At 38.6% G+C, this 16,944-nt stretch overlaps 1 long non-coding RNA gene across 2 annotated transcripts; it reads left to right on the top strand.

Moving 5' to 3' along the window:
• Positions 1–574: 574 nt before the first annotated feature.
• LOC121992489 lies at positions 575–3,499 on the top strand. 2 transcript variants are annotated; one of them, XR_006114923.1, is made up of 5 exons: positions 575–842; positions 944–1,258; positions 1,346–1,524; positions 1,677–2,073; positions 3,009–3,499. It is a non-coding gene; the product is annotated as an uncharacterized LOC121992489 (long non-coding RNA). The 2 variants fall into 2 exon arrangements; XR_006114924.1 differs by lacking the exon at positions 3,009–3,499 and having other exon boundaries at positions 944–1,524; positions 1,677–2,202.
• The last annotated feature ends 13,445 nt before the right edge of the window (positions 3,500–16,944 follow it).

The following is a 16,944-nucleotide window of genomic DNA, read 5'->3' as shown; positions in this document are numbered from 1 at the left end:
CAGCCCGTTGACCTATCTGAACTTCGTACCAAATATTAGGTCGGCTTGTTGTCCTATCTAGTTAATCTCCTACACACTTAGTAAGATGGTTAGATCACAACAATACCTAACTTAACTTACTTGTCATTCATCAAAACCTGAGTTAGACTGTTAGTGCAAACTGCACCAATAATGTGGAGAAAAGCGGAGCAACAGTAGCAACAATAAAACTTATACTACAAGAAAACATGGTTTCAGAAACAGATCTTTAAAACGGAAATAAGATTTGTTTTAAATTTTAGTAAATTATAAACAGATTTGCTACGGAATTATTAATCTGTTTCATTTTTTAATAAAAATAATATAAAAAAAATTTTAAACATAATTTAAAACAAATTAGAAACAAAATTTATAAATAATTTTTTATAAACAAAAATAAATACGGAATAACAACGAAATTTGATATAAAATTTTATTTGTTTATAAATATGTTTAAAAAATATTTTAAACAGAAAAAACCGTTTATAAATTATTAAAAAAATATATTAAGTAATTAGAAAAATACTTTATTTTAATTCATTAAAAACCCTAACCCTTTGCGATTTCTCCCAAATTCCACCTGACGCGTCTTCTTCTCAAATCACGCACGCGATGCAATTTCTTCTCCAGTCCCAAATCGCGCGCGTGATCTTCTTCTCCAATCCCAAATCGCGTAGGACTCCAAGGTAGGCACGACTCCAAGTTAAGGTGCACGCGATCTTCTTTTCCTGTCCCAAATCGCACACGGCTCGAAGGTAGGCGCGACTCCAACTTAAGGCACACACGATCTTCTTCCCTGGTCCTAAATCATGCACGACTCCAAGGTACGCAAGGCTCCTGCTTAAGGAAAATTCGATCTTCTTCTCCGGCGTTCTTTCCATGATCCACCAAACGCGATCTATTTCAATGCCGACGTTAATTGTAGGTAGATATGAGCTTGATCGCATGGAGGTGAACCTAAGAAGGAAAGGGTCCTTCACGTCTTTGAGAGAGGATCTGAGGGAGATGTTCTTGCCAGAGGATCCATTTTGGTAGCGTTCGGCTGTGGCAGAGTGTCACCAGTCCTCGAGATCTACGCTAATGCTCACGTACTTGGTAACCATTCTGGAATGGGGGCCAAAATATAACCTCACTAAGTTCCAATGCGATCTCCTCGTCGGCTTCACCGTCACCATCCTCGCTGTCCCACAAGGCATCAGCTACACCCCCCTCGCCTACCTTCACCCCATCATCGGCCTCTGTATTATGATATGCTTAATTAATTCGGAATCAATTACATGCGTGAATAATTAATTAAGTAATTAATCACTATTTGTCCCTGTTTTAGATTCGAGTTTCATCCCGCCGTTAATCTATGCGATATGTGGTAGCTCCACAAACGTGGCTGTGGGGGACACCGTCGCCGTCTGGCTGTTTCTTGCTTCGGCCATCGGAGTTGTACACGCATTTGCTCTTCACCGCCCCCTTCTTCACTGGACTCTTTCAAGCAGCGCTTGACATCTTCAGGTAATAAATTATAATTGACCACGCAGAGTTGCTATTTATTAATAGTTTTTCCTCGCTTGATGAAAATTAAAGTGCGCTAATTTCTAGTGTACGTAAGCTGCAAAAAAAGTCGATAATGTTTTCACTAATTAATTAATTATATATATATATAGATGGATGAATACGTGCATATGTAGGCTGACTGTGGAGTTCTTCTCACATTCGATGATCACTGGTTTCATGGGAGGCACAACGGTCATCTTCATCATGCAACAACTCAAAGGGATGCTGGGATTGAAACATTTCACCACAAACACTGATCTCGTCTCTATCATGTGCTCTATCAACTCCCACAGAGATGAGTTTGATACTTAATTAATTAATTACTTGAAAATTAATTATAAACAATCTGGGACTGCTAATCTGCTATCTATTGCTAATAGTTTAAAGTTTTAGTGGAGATGGGAAAGCGCTGCTCATGGGATATACTTGATTACCATTTTGCTCCTCAATAGTCATGTGGTTATGATAACATATGCTTCATATTCTTCAGCTAACAGTCAACAAAAGGTCAACAAAAGGCACGCTTCAAAGCGTGCTAAGCTAGTTTTTTTACTATTATGTCTTCTATTTAACTTGTTCATCTCCATTTACTGAGCTTCATACTACAGTAATAAAAAATAAATGTCATGCATCATATACCAGTATTACTTCTTATCGCATTCTATATCTAGACTGTTAGAGCAATCATTGATTATTTATTAACCTGTGATATTATGTATAACCATTGATTACTTATTGGATTTGGTGTAGTTGAGATATAATCAGGATAATTTTATAGACAGAGAAATAAAAAAGATATGGAATGAAAATTCAAATGAGAGATATAGGGCATCCATTCATTTGGCTAAGAAAGCAGCATTATCATTGGCACGAGAAGATTTAGGAAGGGAACCACACATTAAATATGATAGATAGAGGACCTAACTAGAAGCTAATATATGGAATACTTTGGTTAAAATTCATTAGAATAAAGAAGATTACAAGATCAAATGTGAAATTGCACGTAAGAATAAAATGACAGCGAAGTATGAGTCTACTACCAAACATACTGGGGTTCAATTTCTTTTTGAGTGCACCGTGAGAGAATGGTAAACCTCCTTTTATAACATGTTTATTCTAATAATTTACACATCACATAAATTTATTAAATATTTTATATTTAGATATAAATTCAATGTATTTCATTTGTTCTATTTTATATTGACATAAATTATGTATGATTGTAAAAAAAAGTTTGGGACGAGAAGTGGATGAATTTGAGGTTTTTAAACGAATGCATAAAAGAAAGGAAGGTACTGGAAAGTTTGTGGATAACAAATCAGCTCGAGTTAGTCTAAGCCAACATAATTAATTATTTATTAATTTTTTATTTTCTTATATTAATTCTTACTTGTTTGTTTTTATATTTGTTAAACTAATATAAACTATTATAATATGGACAGGAACAATATAAAGAGAGACAAAATGTTGTTGATCAATCTTGTCAGCCTTCAATCAATCTCAAATCATGGCGTGATGTGGTGGGCGTTTGGGCGACCCATGTAAGGGGAGGGTGCGAGTACGGATTTGGACGCAATCAATACCTTATAAGATTACACAATGAAAGTTTCAATGACATGTGCTCTAATGAGAAGAATAAAGAATTATCTTAATGAGAAGAATAAAGAATTATCTCAAGAAATTGAAGAAATGTGTACTACTAGCAAAAGGATGGAGGAAGAAATTATTGAAAGCAAAAATAAATGGGAACTCGTTATCAAAGAAAATAGTCAAAGGGAAGAACAACTTATCGAGGAAAGTAGGCAAAGAGAAGAAAATCTAAAGGAGATGGTTCGTAAAATGATTCAAGAGATGGGATATACAAATCATTTATATCCAAGAGGATATGGTCTCGTGAGCATCGTGATAGACGAATAAAGATTAAATTACTTTTTCTTTGATTAATAGTTAAGTGTATTTAGATGATGTGAATATTTATTTATTTTAATATTAATTGTATGATACTTTGCATTAGAAATTAATTGTTTTAAATATTTTTAATTTATTTGAAATGTAAGATTGTTTAAAGTATTATGTGGATGAGAAATATAAAAATATAATATATTGTAAATTTAGTGATTAATTTAAAAATAAAATTAAATATGGATTTATAAATAAAATTATAAATGGATTTATAAATAAATTAAAATCATATTTAATATATTATTTGAGACAGATTAATGACGGATTTAAAACAAAATTTAAGACAGAATTTATAAACAGAATTATAAATGGATTTATAAACAAATTAAAATTATATTTGATATGTAATTTGAGGCAGACTAATGACGGATTCAAAACAAAATTAGAAACTGAATTTGTATTTGAAGTTATTTTTATTTGGGCAAATACAAACAAATTTATAAATAATTTTTCAATCCGTTTACGAAATTAGAGACAGAAAATTTTTATCTCAAAATTAGCTACGGGGCTTTCAATAATAGATTTTTGAGACAGAATATTTCGTCTCAAATATTCTTTAGAGACGGAAAAATGATTTTTAGAGATAGAATTTTTCGTCTCTAAAGCTCTCTTTTCTTGTAGTGTTAAGAATAACGTTTATCTCTACCGGTGAAGGAACCCCCTTTATATAGAGTCCTGGCGGGTAGTGCGCGCACTTGTCGAGGCATAAGCACACTCTCCCATGTGTCCCATGAAAGGGCATTGTCAAGAAAGTACCTCTGACAGCATACCTTAATTGGGCATGCATATCCTTGACACGACAGCAGAAGCTTCTGCTGTACGATCCACCTGCCGACCATGCCTCGTGTCAGTGACACTATCTCCCAAAAAGATGTCGAGTGATACTACAGTGGTCCCGCTGCTTGGCCGAGCTAGGTAGCCACTCGATCGAGACTCCGCTCCGTCCATGGCCAGGTCCCACTGCTTGGCCGAGCGAGGTAGCCGCTTGGCTGAGACTCCTCCACTCTATCGGCCTCCATGATTCTTTCTATGTGGTTACCGTGTAGTAACATATATTCCCCGTTCAGATCAGCTATGCAGTCTCCCTCGGCATCCTGCTACTCTGTATTAAGCGTCAGTTGTCTTACGTATCATCCTGATTTGGACTAGGGGTCTGCTCGGGCCCCTCTCCTGCCAACCAGAGCCTGATGTTGGATCGTGAAAGTCAATAGAGGGGGGGGGGAGAGTGAATATCGATTTAAAATTATTCGTAGTGAGTTAGAGTAAGTAGTAGAAAAATAAAAATGAAACAATGCTAACACAAACCAATTTACTTGGTTCGGAGCCTTCGTCGACTCCTACTCCAAGGCCCGCACTCGTTGAGTGCTTTCGTTGTGCAATTCACTAACAGTTCGTAAAAGGTTACAAATGCAAGTACACAAACTTTAAAAGGAAATACCGACAACAAAATAAAGGAAAGAAAAAACTCTTGGCAGCACATTATCGGAGGAGCTTTGCAGCGTCGCAGGAGCACAACGCAGTAAAGTAGATGTCGTTGTTGTTCTTTGCTTCAGGGCTCACCCTCCTTATATAGGAGGCTCCGGGCGCCCGGATCCCTTCCGGGAGCTTGGACTGTGATGTAGCCTAGCCAACCAGTGAGCTCCACGTTGTGACGACTTACGGGGATAAAATTTGCCTTCCGGGTTCCCGGACCCTCATTTTCCTGCAGTCAACTTCCTGCAAGAAAATATTAGTCTGAAGCAAATGCAAATTATACTACCCTGTAAAACAAAGTATTAGAACAGTTATAGTAAAAGAGTAGTAATTAGAGATTTCATCTTACCGAGACTGGAATCTAGTCAGGATCTCAACTTATATTTTTGAAATGGTTCTAAGTTGAATCAACGCCTATTGTTTCCTCAAACGGGAAATACACCCTCACCAAGTCATTCCCCTACAGTGACTTACCTTAACTTACCTTGTCAGACGTCCAGTCAGCCCGTCGACCAGTCTGGACTTCGTACCAACTATCAGGTCAGCCCGTCGACCTAGCTGGACTTTGTGCCAGACATCCGGTCAGCCCGTCGACCAGTCTGGGGTTCGTGCCAGCTATCAGGTTGACCCGTTGACCTAGCTAGACTTCATGCCAAACATCCGGTCAGTCTAGGCTTCTCCTGCACACTTAGTTAAAGTGTTAGATCACAATGAAATTGACTTAACTTACTTTGTCATTCATCAAAAACTGAGTTAAACCGTTAGCGCTAACTGCACTAACAATTTCTCCCTTTTTGATGCAATGACAACTTGGGTTAAGTTAGTGAAAAAATATGCAAAAAGTTGTAATTAATTAAGATGGTTTGTGGGTTAGGGTTTATGGTTTGATATTTTGTTTATTAACTAACTTAAACCACTTAACCCTCCCCCTTTGACATTCATAAAAAAAACATAGAAATCGTAGGCCAAGCAAAAAGGTAATAGAAAGTGCAAACTGAAATTAGATTGACTTGGAGGAGTAAAAATATAGAACATTTTGCTTTAAACTTTATTTTTTAGTTTTTTCAAAAATAGTTAAGTTTGAGAAAATGGTTAACTTAGAAAGATAACTTTACTAACTTTGTAAAACATAGAGTAAAATTTTGCACAAATTAACATAATTTTCAAAATGGGCTTGCAAACGTAATGCAAATTTAAAAATAGTTTTTAAACATAAGGTTAATTTTCAAATATACCTATTTTACAAAAGTAAGATTAACAAAGCCAAGTTTATAAAATCCAAGTTATAAATCTAATTTTCAAAACTAAGTTTGTAAAATCAAATTTTCAAAACTGGGTTTGTATATAAGTTTTATATAAAAGTCAACTTTTTAAGAAACATAAGATTATAAAATCTAATTTTCAAAGACTTAGTTTTATAAAAACTAGTTTTCAAAATAAATTTATCAAATTAGATTTACAAAAATAAGTATAGATTAAAATATTTTAGGAATTTTTTTTTTTTTAAAAAAAATTACAAAATATTTTCAAAGAATAGAAAATAATTTTGTTAATAAGTTGAATTAATACTCTCCCTGAACCTGACATCAAAAAAACACCTGTCTAACCGATTAGTTACTTGCTAACTGTTAGAGGATAACAACTTTCACTTGGTTACTCAGATTAAGTTAATTGTAATCAGTTAGTGTTTGACTAAGCTAAATAACTTAACCTGATCGATGTAAGGTTTGTATTTAACACCCAGACTTATGTCGATGCACTGAAATAAGCATTTTAAGTTTAGGCAATCTGCCTATACATCTCACCCCTTTCTAAGTTCAGAAATACACAAACAAGTTAGCCATAGTGTGTTGGTGAGATGCTCAAACCTTAGATCTATAGGAACATGCTTTCTAAGGAAGTGATCTAAACTAAGGCTAAAATTGATTTTTGAAATTCTAAAAATGGAAAATTTTGAAAACATAAAAGTTTTATCCTAGAATTTAAGAAAAATATTTTTGAAAATAATTTCTGTAATTTAAGAATCCTAGTCTATTAATTAGAATAAGACAAGTCAATATATGAGATGAAATATAAATAAGTCAATATATAAATACAATAGTCAAGATAAAGTACACGTGGACAGTAGCGATCAAATCTATCAGGATGATGAAGAGGGTGCTCCGAACCCCAAGGAGCGTAACATCTCTATCAGCTCAATATGACGGGTCCGGTCATCCTCTCGAGAGCTGGATAGGTCATGTCGAATGTCAGAGATCTCCTGTCGCACGTCTCATCGCAAGTCGGAGATCTCCCGCCGCATCTCCCGTCGTAAGTCGGAGACCTCCTGCCGCATACCTCGGTGAAAATCGGAGATCTCCTGACGGAGACTCATCATAGATAGCTCTAGTCTAGCAACTCAGTTACTTAGAGTGCGAGGAGCGAGACGTGGTGCTCGGGCTGGGGGCGGTGCCGGGGCAGGAGTGGCCTCGCCGAATAGTGTGATCATAAACTCATCCTACTCTGCCTCCTCCTCCTGGGCATCTCACTCTACATTTGGGTTAGGCTGGTGCTGTGCCCCCCCTCCGCCAGGATAAGACACCCTCATCATCGATATGGATACCACCTAAAGGGAAATTCCTAGATCCTACAACATCAAACTCAGTTAGGACTCGGACATCACCTCTGGTGACGTCAATACATAGGGAGGCAATATATATGCTGTCAAAATGTGGCAGTACGACATATGAACTCGTCCGCTGGTAGTGACTCCAGCTGAGTAGATAATGGCCTGAAAGATATATAAGCTAATATCTATATCTAATCTATGGCAAAAGGCACAAAGGAGAAAAGAGTGAAATAGACGCATCATCGCGACGTCACGAGTGGTCAATGACAAAATACAGGAGACTAAAACCCTATAGAGGACATAGTCCTGAACTCGAAGGGAAACTGACCTAAACATAGTAACAGTGGGTACTCGCTCTCCCCCCAAAAAATACGAATAAATCTATCAAGAGTAATATGAGAGTAAGGATCACCAAATGGTAGATCCCTAGGAGGGTAGCACTGAAAAGTGCATGTAGATGGCCATAGACCTAAAAAGGTTTGGATAATGGTAGGGGATAGCGTGATATTAGTACCAGCTACCCTAGTAGTATATGTAAGGTCATCTACCTTGACTAAATTGTTGTACAGTTCAGCACATAAACCAATGTTTACTGAACTGGTACAATAAATAAGGCTCTGCAAGCTGTAGTAGTCAATGACCTCTACAGCTGGAATACAAGAACGCAAGAAAAATTGTCTATCTAAACACCTAGTTCAGATAGGCATATAAATGGTAGAGTCAAATCTAATCCTAAGTTCTTCAGTAGGGAACCTAGGGTCAGTACTAGTAGTAGAGGGCCCAACACCAGTATTATGACGTTTCTTACTTTATAAAAAAACTAAACTAAGCGATAAACTATAGGACAAAAGTTTACCGACACATCGTGAATAAGAATACTAGAAATGATGACCTCGGTTGACTCGCAGCAGCGTAATAACTAAAGAAGAAAGTAAGAATTTTATTTTTAATCTCTCTCGCGTTAAAGTTCGGTGAAAGCCTTGGCAAGAGTGGATGAACGCATTAAATTAATTTTTTAAGTTAAATTAAATTTTAAAATAATTTTAAGTTAAATTAATTTTTTATAATAGTTTTTAAGTTAAGTTAATTTTTTAAATTAAAAAGATTTAAAATAATTTTTAATTTAAAACGATTTAAAATAATTTTTAAGTTAAAATAATTTTTAAGTTAAAAAGATTTAAAATAATTTTTAAGCTTAAAATAATTTTTTAAGTTAAATTAATAATTTTTAAGTTTAATTAATTTTTAAAAATAATTTTTAAGTTAAATTATTTTTTAAAATAAATTTTTAAGTTAAATTAAAATTTTAAAATAATTTTTAAGTTAAAATAAGTTTTAAAAGAATTTTTAAGTTAAAATAATTTTTAAGTTAAAAAGATTTAAAATAATTTTTAAGTTAATAAGATTTAAAATAATTTTAAAAGAATTTTTAAGTTAAAATAATTTTTTAAAATAATTTTTAAGTTAAATTAATAATTTTTAAGTTAAATTATTAATGTTGCGGCTGTGGTTGAGTTGGAGAGCCACGACTTGCAGCTGGTCGGCTCTCATGAGGATCCGCTCAGTGAGGAGGAGGGAACCCAAGTGTCGGGGAGCGGAGTTGGGGGAAGCCGGACAGCTACAAGTGATGTGGCAGCTACTACAACGGACCTTCTGCCCAAACAACCATCGATGGTTCCGAACATGGTAGCATCAGAGTCAGCCGTCTCCGACGAACCCCTATGGCAATACAAGAGGAGCTGAGCGGAGGGGGGTTCCTCCCGATCCTCTTCTTCTGCCCTACAGACTCCAACATGGGTCGTCTCTCGACTCTCCTCCGAGCGGGGAGAGACTTCCCTTATGCCTCTTGAGCAAGACGTCGTGGAACTTTCTACTTCCTTATCATCCAACCGGACACCATCCCTGTCTGCGATGCCTCAAGGGACGATTTGTGCACTGCCGATCGCCTTCCTTGCACCATCAATGTTGGCTGCCCAAGTGTCCTGCATCGGACTGGCCTCGATGCCCCGTTCTTCAGGCAGAGCGACTTCAGACCCCTCTGGCCTGAGTAGCCAGAGGCAAATAATTGCGATCATTTATTTGCCAACCGATGAGTATTGCAGCTCGGATGACCCAGCAACCCTCTCCCCCGAGCACCAAATAAGGATTGAAGGGTCGCTCACCTAGATATGGGCCAATCCTCGGGCCCACGCGGCGGTCATCTCTCCTGGGGAGCTCGCCAAGAGTCACACCTAGATGTCCACAAGGGTACATACACTGCTTTTTTTTTTTTTTTTTTTTTTTTTATAACTTTTTTGTCTAATCTGCTATTACACATTTCTTGTTGCTGCAGTACTGGGTTAAGAGTCTGGCCATGTGCCACAGGTTCACTTATTTGGAGCATGAAGTCCAACAGCTGCATGCTTTGAGTGGCTAATCAGCTGCTTCACAGGTGCAGGTGGAGTAGATGAGCCAAACTGGCCCAATTAAGGGGCGATCTGAATAAGAGCTCCGAGCTGCTGGAAGTGGAGAAGTGGAAAAGCGCCGGGCAGGCTACTCAATTGGCTCGGCTTAATAAACAGGCCAGCTTCTTTGAGTCCAAGATCCACTCGATCAACACCAGGAAGCTCCAGACCATCGAAGACTTGGAGATCAAAAGTAAAGAATTTTGGGTGTTAGCTCAGAACCTGAAGGAGGCAGAGGCAACGTTGAACGCCGAGCGAGAGTGTAGGTCGGCCGATTGGTCTACAGCGAAAGCCCAGCTCGACGCCAAGGATAAGGAGTTGGCCCAGTTGAAGGCAGAGCTACAAGCATCCCGAGCGACCCTCAAGACTTATCATGATGGTGAGTCCGATCGGTTTGAGCTCATGAAGCGGGCCTATCTCCGTTCTGACACCTTCAATGACAAGGTCACCGATCGGGTGCTCTGCCTTTTCAACCTCGTGATCGACGGGACGGTCGACCAACTGAAGGACGATGGCTACATTCCCATCGCTCTAATAAACAAGGTCATCGGTCGGGACAAGATGACCGAGTCGTTGCTCGACAATGTTTTGGATTATCTTGAGTGAGCATGCTCCCGTGTACCCTGTCTCTTTTTTTGTACTATTTTTTTGGACTTGTAAAAATTATACAAGTGTTAATGAATGGTCGCCCGTTCGGTGAACCTTTTCATTTGATGTCAATCCTTCGTTTTGCACTGTTCGGCTCTTCCTTTTCATATTTTCTAATTTGTTTATCATTGCGCTACCGCTTAAGATCGAGTGAGACTGCGAATTGCTTACCATAATGCGAAAAACTTCCAAGTGTGGCTCCGTGGCCCACTGGTCGGCGTCGTATTACTTGCTTGGATAAGCCATTTTTCATTGGTCTCGGGTTTATAGCCACCGCTCGACTGTTGAAGACGTAGACTTGGATTTAAGGTCACCGCTCGACTGTTGACAAAGATCAGGGTTTAACGTCACCGCTCGACGATTGGTGAAGACTGGGGTTTAACGTCGTCGCTCGACGATTGGTGATGGCTGGGGTTTAACGTCGCCGCTCAACAGTTGATGAAGATCAAGATTTAACATCGCCGCTCGATGGTTGATGAAGACCGGGGTTTAACGTCGCCGCTCGATGGTCGGTGAAGACTGGGGTTTAACGTCGCCGCTCGACGGTTGGTGAAGACTAGGGTTTAACATCGTCAATTGACGGTCGGTGAAGACTAGGGTTTAACGTCATTGCTCGACGGTCGGTGACGACTGGGGTTTAACGTCGTTGCTCGACAATCTTAATGTGTAGACAGGAGTTTATAGTCATCGCTCGACTTTTAACTTGGTCGTTCGACTCAATAGTCTAGAAAACTTTGTGTTTTATTTATGTTTGTCATGCATTTAGAAGGAACACATACACATATACAGGTACACCAGATATTCACTTGCGCACCTCACTCGACCTTGTAGGGTTGGAGATGGTTCGCGTTCCACGGCCACTCGACCTGTCTTCCGTCTTCGTCCTCCAGGTAGTAGGCTCCCGAACGGAGTTTCTGTACGACCTTGTAAGGTTCCACCCATGGCGCCTCGAGCTTGGTGACGTCACCGACTGACTTTATTCTCTTCCACATCAGATCGTCGACTTGGAAGGACCTTGGGATCACCATTTGGTTGTAGTTATGCTTCATCCACTGCCGATATGCCATTAACTGAACAATAGCCTTATGCCGCCCCTCATCCTCCAAGTCAAGTTCCATGAGTCTCTGCTCGACGTTCCCCTCATTGTAGAGCTGCACTGGGTCAGATTCTACTCCGACTTTCACGGAGACCACCTCTTCACCGTCGTATACTAAGTGAAATGGTGTTACGCCGGTCGCCTCCTTTGGAGTCGTACGGAGGGCCCACAGAACACTGGGGTACTCATCGACCCAACTGCCTCCTGCGTGGTCGAGCCGAGCTCATAGACCTCTGAGGATCTCTCGGTTGGTGACTTTTGCTTGGCCATTGCTTTGTGGGTAGGCCACAGAAGTGAAAGCTTGCTAGATGCCATAGCCTTCGTACCACTCCCTGAGCCTTTGACCAACAAACTGCCTCTCGTTGTAAGAGACGAGTCGGCAGGGGATACCGAACTGACACAGAATGTTCTGCCAGATGAATTTGATAATAATCTGTTCACTTATTTTAGCCAGCGGTTCGACCTCCACCCACTTAGAAAAGTAATCGACCGCGACGAGTATGAATCTTGGCTAAGCCATCGCCATGGTGAACGACCCAACGATGTCAATGCCCCATTGGTAGAACGGGCAATACAACGTGGATGCCTTCATCTCCTCAGTCGGTCGGTGCGGGATATTGTGATACTTCAGCAGGACAGGTAGGTGGTTACCATCCGAGCGACATCCTCTTGGAGAGTAGGCCAAAAATATTTGGCCAGGAGAATCTTCCGAGACAGCGAACGACCGCTCGGATGACTTCTGCAGGAACCTTGGTGCACTTCTTGGAGGATGTACTCTACATCTTCTGACCCAACACACTTAAGCAATGGCCCCGAGAAAGCCCGCTTGTAAAGATGATCCTCGATCAACGTAAATCGCCCGGATCTCTTTTTCAATAGGTGATCTACTTCTTGATCGGGCGGTGTGCTTCCGGAGCAGAGGAATTTAGCCAATGGCGTTCTCCAGTCGCTTGGGAAGGAAATTCCTTCCATCCTATATATATGCGCCACCAGTGAGACCTGTTCGATCGGTTGACTTATCATGACCGGGGATAATGAACTAGCTAATTTAACCAGTTTGTTTGCTTCTTGGTTGTCTGATCGGGGGATTTTCTGTATAACAACTTCTTGGAAATGTGCTCTTAGCTTCTCGAAGGCTTTGCGTACAGCTTGAGTTGGTGCTGCTTATCTCGAATTTCTCTGATAGGTGTTGAGTGGGCAACTGAGAGTCTGAGTGAATGAGAACTTTTGTGGTTCCGACATGCCATGCTACTTGTAAGCCGACTATCAATGCTTCATATTTAGCTTCGTTATTGGTGGCTCGATAATCCAGCCAAACAAAAATTTACATCCGATCCTCCTGTGATGATATTAATAATATGGCGATCCCGCTGCCTTTCCGAGTGGACAAATCGTCGATATATATTTTCCAAGTTGCTTTCAGCTCGATGTTCTGGACCTCTATGATGAAATCAGCCAAGGCCTGAGCTTTGATCGCCGTTCGAGGCTGATATTGTATGTCGAATTCACTTAACTCAGTCGCCCACCTAATCAGCCTATCGGACGCCTCTAGATTGAGTAGGACTCTTCCTAAGGCGCTGTTGGTCATCACGACTATCGGATGCACCAGGAAGTAGGAGCGGAGTCTCCGAGCCACTAGCACCAACGGATAAGCTAACTTTTCAAGACAGGTGTAATGGAGTTCTACATCTTTCAATATATGGCTCCAAAAATACACGTACTGTTGTTCTTGGCTATTTTGCCTAACTAATGCCGAGCCAACTGCATACTTGGTGGATGACAGATAGACCCAAAGTGGCTCACCAGTGCTTAGCTTAGCTAACATAGGCAAGGAGTTAAGGTACTCCTTGAGCTCTTCCAACACCCGGTCGCACTCCGCGTCCTATTGAAACTTTGTAGCTCAACGCAACACCTTGAAGAACAGATGACTTCGGTCGGATGACCTGGAGACGAACCTGGACAGCGCGGTGATCCGTCCGGTTAGCCGTTGGGCCTCCTTCAAGCTGTAAGGCGAAGACATGTCTTGTAGCGCCTTCACCTTGCTCGGATTCGCCTCGATGCCCCGTTTGGTGATGATGTATCCAAGGATGCATCCACCCTTCGCGCCGAACAAACATTTTCTCGAGTTTAGCTTTATCCCATATGTCCTTAAGGTTCAGCATGTTTCTTCGATATCTGCACATAGATCAGCAGCTTGGAGTAACTTTATTAATATGCCATTGACATATACCTCCATGTTACGGCCGATCTGTCGCTGAAACACCTTGTTCATGAGCCTCCAGTAGGTGGTGTCGACGTTCTTTAGTCCGAACGGCATGACGTTGTAGCAAAACGTTCTGTCGACCGTGATGAAGTTGACCTTTTCTTAATCCTCTCGGGTGAGCAGTACTTGGTGGTGTTGGTTGGTCCTAGGAAGATCGTACCGGTTCCACTGTACAAAATTTTTATACAAGTGTCGAACCTTTCCTAACAACCTATTGTGTTCTTTAGAAATTAAATTAGGAATCGCAAATGGAACTTAACATTATTGATTCCAAATTTAACTTATCTATTCTTAATGTTTTAGACTTGGATCGCAAATGATACTTAACATTATTGATCTAAATCTACCTACGTTATAAATTCAATTAAATATTAATTTCAGAAATCGGCATCCAGGTAAAACATGGCGAGGCACTAGGCCTTCTTGGATATGGGAGCAACCACCACTTCCTAGACAAAACCTTTTAATGAAATCTAATATTTAATTTCCTTATATAACTCTAGGTTTAACCAAAAAGAACAATCGAATCATAAATTCGAAAAACAAAAAAAAACACAAATTCGAATCACAAATTCGAAACTTAGAATTATATGCCTCTTGTGTTTGGAATTCATACAAAGAAAAACTAGTATGATGCGGAAAACAATTACTAGTTATACCTTTCTTTGTAAGCAATAACCTCTTGATCTTCTACCGTATTCCTCTTCTTATCTCGGACGTTGTGTGGGCAACGATCTACCGAGATGAGAACCACCCAAGCCCTTTTTTCTTCTTCACCAAGTTCCGGCCACCAAAACTCCTCCAAGGATGTAAAGGTTCGACCACCACCACCAAGCTCCAAGGGATGCAAGAAACTCCTTCCTCTTCTTCTTCTCCAAGTAGGATCTGGCCACCACAAGAGTCTCCTTGAGAGTGATGAGGTTCGGCTACCAAAAGGAAGAGAAGAGGAGAAGGGGATGGTCGACCACACCAAGGAAGAAAAGAGAGAAAAATAGAATAGAGTTCTTCCCATGAAGGCACCCCTACCCCCTCTTTTATAATCCTTGGTCTTGGCAAATAAGGAAAAATTAAATAAAACCTTCCTTATTATCTTTGCCATGAAAAGGAAAATTTAATTGATTAAGATCAATTTCCTTTTCTTAAATATCATGGCCGGCTACCTCATTGCTCCAAGCAAGGAAAGTTTTAACACAAAATTAAAACTTCTTAATTTGTTTCCGGAAATTTTAAAATAAAAATTTCTCTAATAATTTTTCCCTTCATGGTTGATTATAAAAGGAATTTTATAAATTAAAATCTCTCTATTAAAATATGTGGATGATTTCCAAAAAGGAAAGTTATCTTTTAAAATTAAAATATTTCTCTCAATCTACAAATAAGGAAAGATATCAAATCTTTTCTTAATTTTTTGTAGAAACTAAAATATATAATTTTAAAACTCTCTTTTTAAAACATGAACATGATTACAAAAAAGAAAAGTTCTATCAAAAATTAAAATCTTCCTTTTAACTACAAATAAGGAAAGATATCAAATCTTTCACTTAATCTTTTGTAGAAAACTATAAAAGGAAAGATTTAAATTTTAAACTCTCTTTTAAAATCATGATATCCACATAAGAAAAGATTTTAAAAAATTAAAATCCTTTTAATATGATTTGGCCGGCTACAAGTCACACCATATTTGAGGTGAGATTTTAAAAAATTAAAATCCTTTTAATATGATTTGGTGTGATCAAGAAAACTTGATCACAGCTACAAGTAAGGAATGCTATCAACTTGGTGTTGCACTATTCACATTACCATATTTGAGGTGTGATTTGGTGTATGGATTGGAGTAATTTGGTGTTAAATTTACATCAAATTTGATGTTTTAATGATGGGTTAGAGATGCCCTAACAAAAAAAAGCTCCTATAGGACAATAGTACCTGGGTTAGGTTTCTTAATTAGCATCTAAAAATTGAATCATAATTATAGTATATTATAAGAATTTTTTCTTTAAATAATAACTTTAATAAATAATAATACTGGCTATTTGAATAAGACTCCACAAATACTTTTCGATTTATATTGGTCGACAGTAAAAACTTTCATAAGGTCAATCATCTTTAGGATTAGTTGATTCATAGAACTGATACCAACTAAATAAAATATCTGATACCATAAGGATCAGTGCCCTTAGAATTAAACAGTGTAAACTAAATATATGAGACCAACTAAATAAAATTAACTTAAAAAGATATTTCATAAAAAAATTTACTTCAATGGACCGTGTCAAACATTTTAGATGTAACAGTAGTTCACATATTTAAAAATGCACCCATGTTGAATATTCCTACTCAAATTGTAGTAATATAGTTGAGTGTCATACAAATACTATACTCATCATGCTACTCACTATACATGGCTCTGATTTCAATCACCTGGATGGAGATATAAGGGAGCGAATCGTAAATTTAGGAGGATGGATTTTGTCCGGACAACATAGTAATATAGTTCCGCTCGTGTATGACTTGCAACTTTATGCGTGTTTAAAATTTTATTTGGTTCATTAAAACTAAATTAAATTGGCTTTAACTTCTATGCTATTATATGTACTAATTTGTTGTTAATTTATATTTGTTTTGCAATTTATAAGTACTTTAAATATCAATCACTGCACAATTACCCTTAGCCTCCTTTCATTAATCCTGCCTAGCAAGGTTTAGATGATACAACACATTGCAACTTATGGGTTGCAAGTGACCCAAGGTGACTACCCAAAGCTACCTCATGGAATAGCAACTGCATATGCGCAAGGTACCTAAAATTTCTATCTCGTTGTCATAGCTAGAAGATAAACCTTATCCATGTCATTACTCATCACAAGTTATCTTGTTCAAAAGC

This window comes from Zingiber officinale, chromosome 6B (genome assembly GCF_018446385.1).
Source record: "Zingiber officinale cultivar Zhangliang chromosome 6B, Zo_v1.1, whole genome shotgun sequence".
Taxonomy (NCBI): Eukaryota; Viridiplantae; Streptophyta; class Magnoliopsida; order Zingiberales; family Zingiberaceae; genus Zingiber; species Zingiber officinale.
The sequence above is the reverse complement of the archived record's forward strand: the minus strand, read 5'-3'. Positions and strand labels throughout refer to the sequence as shown.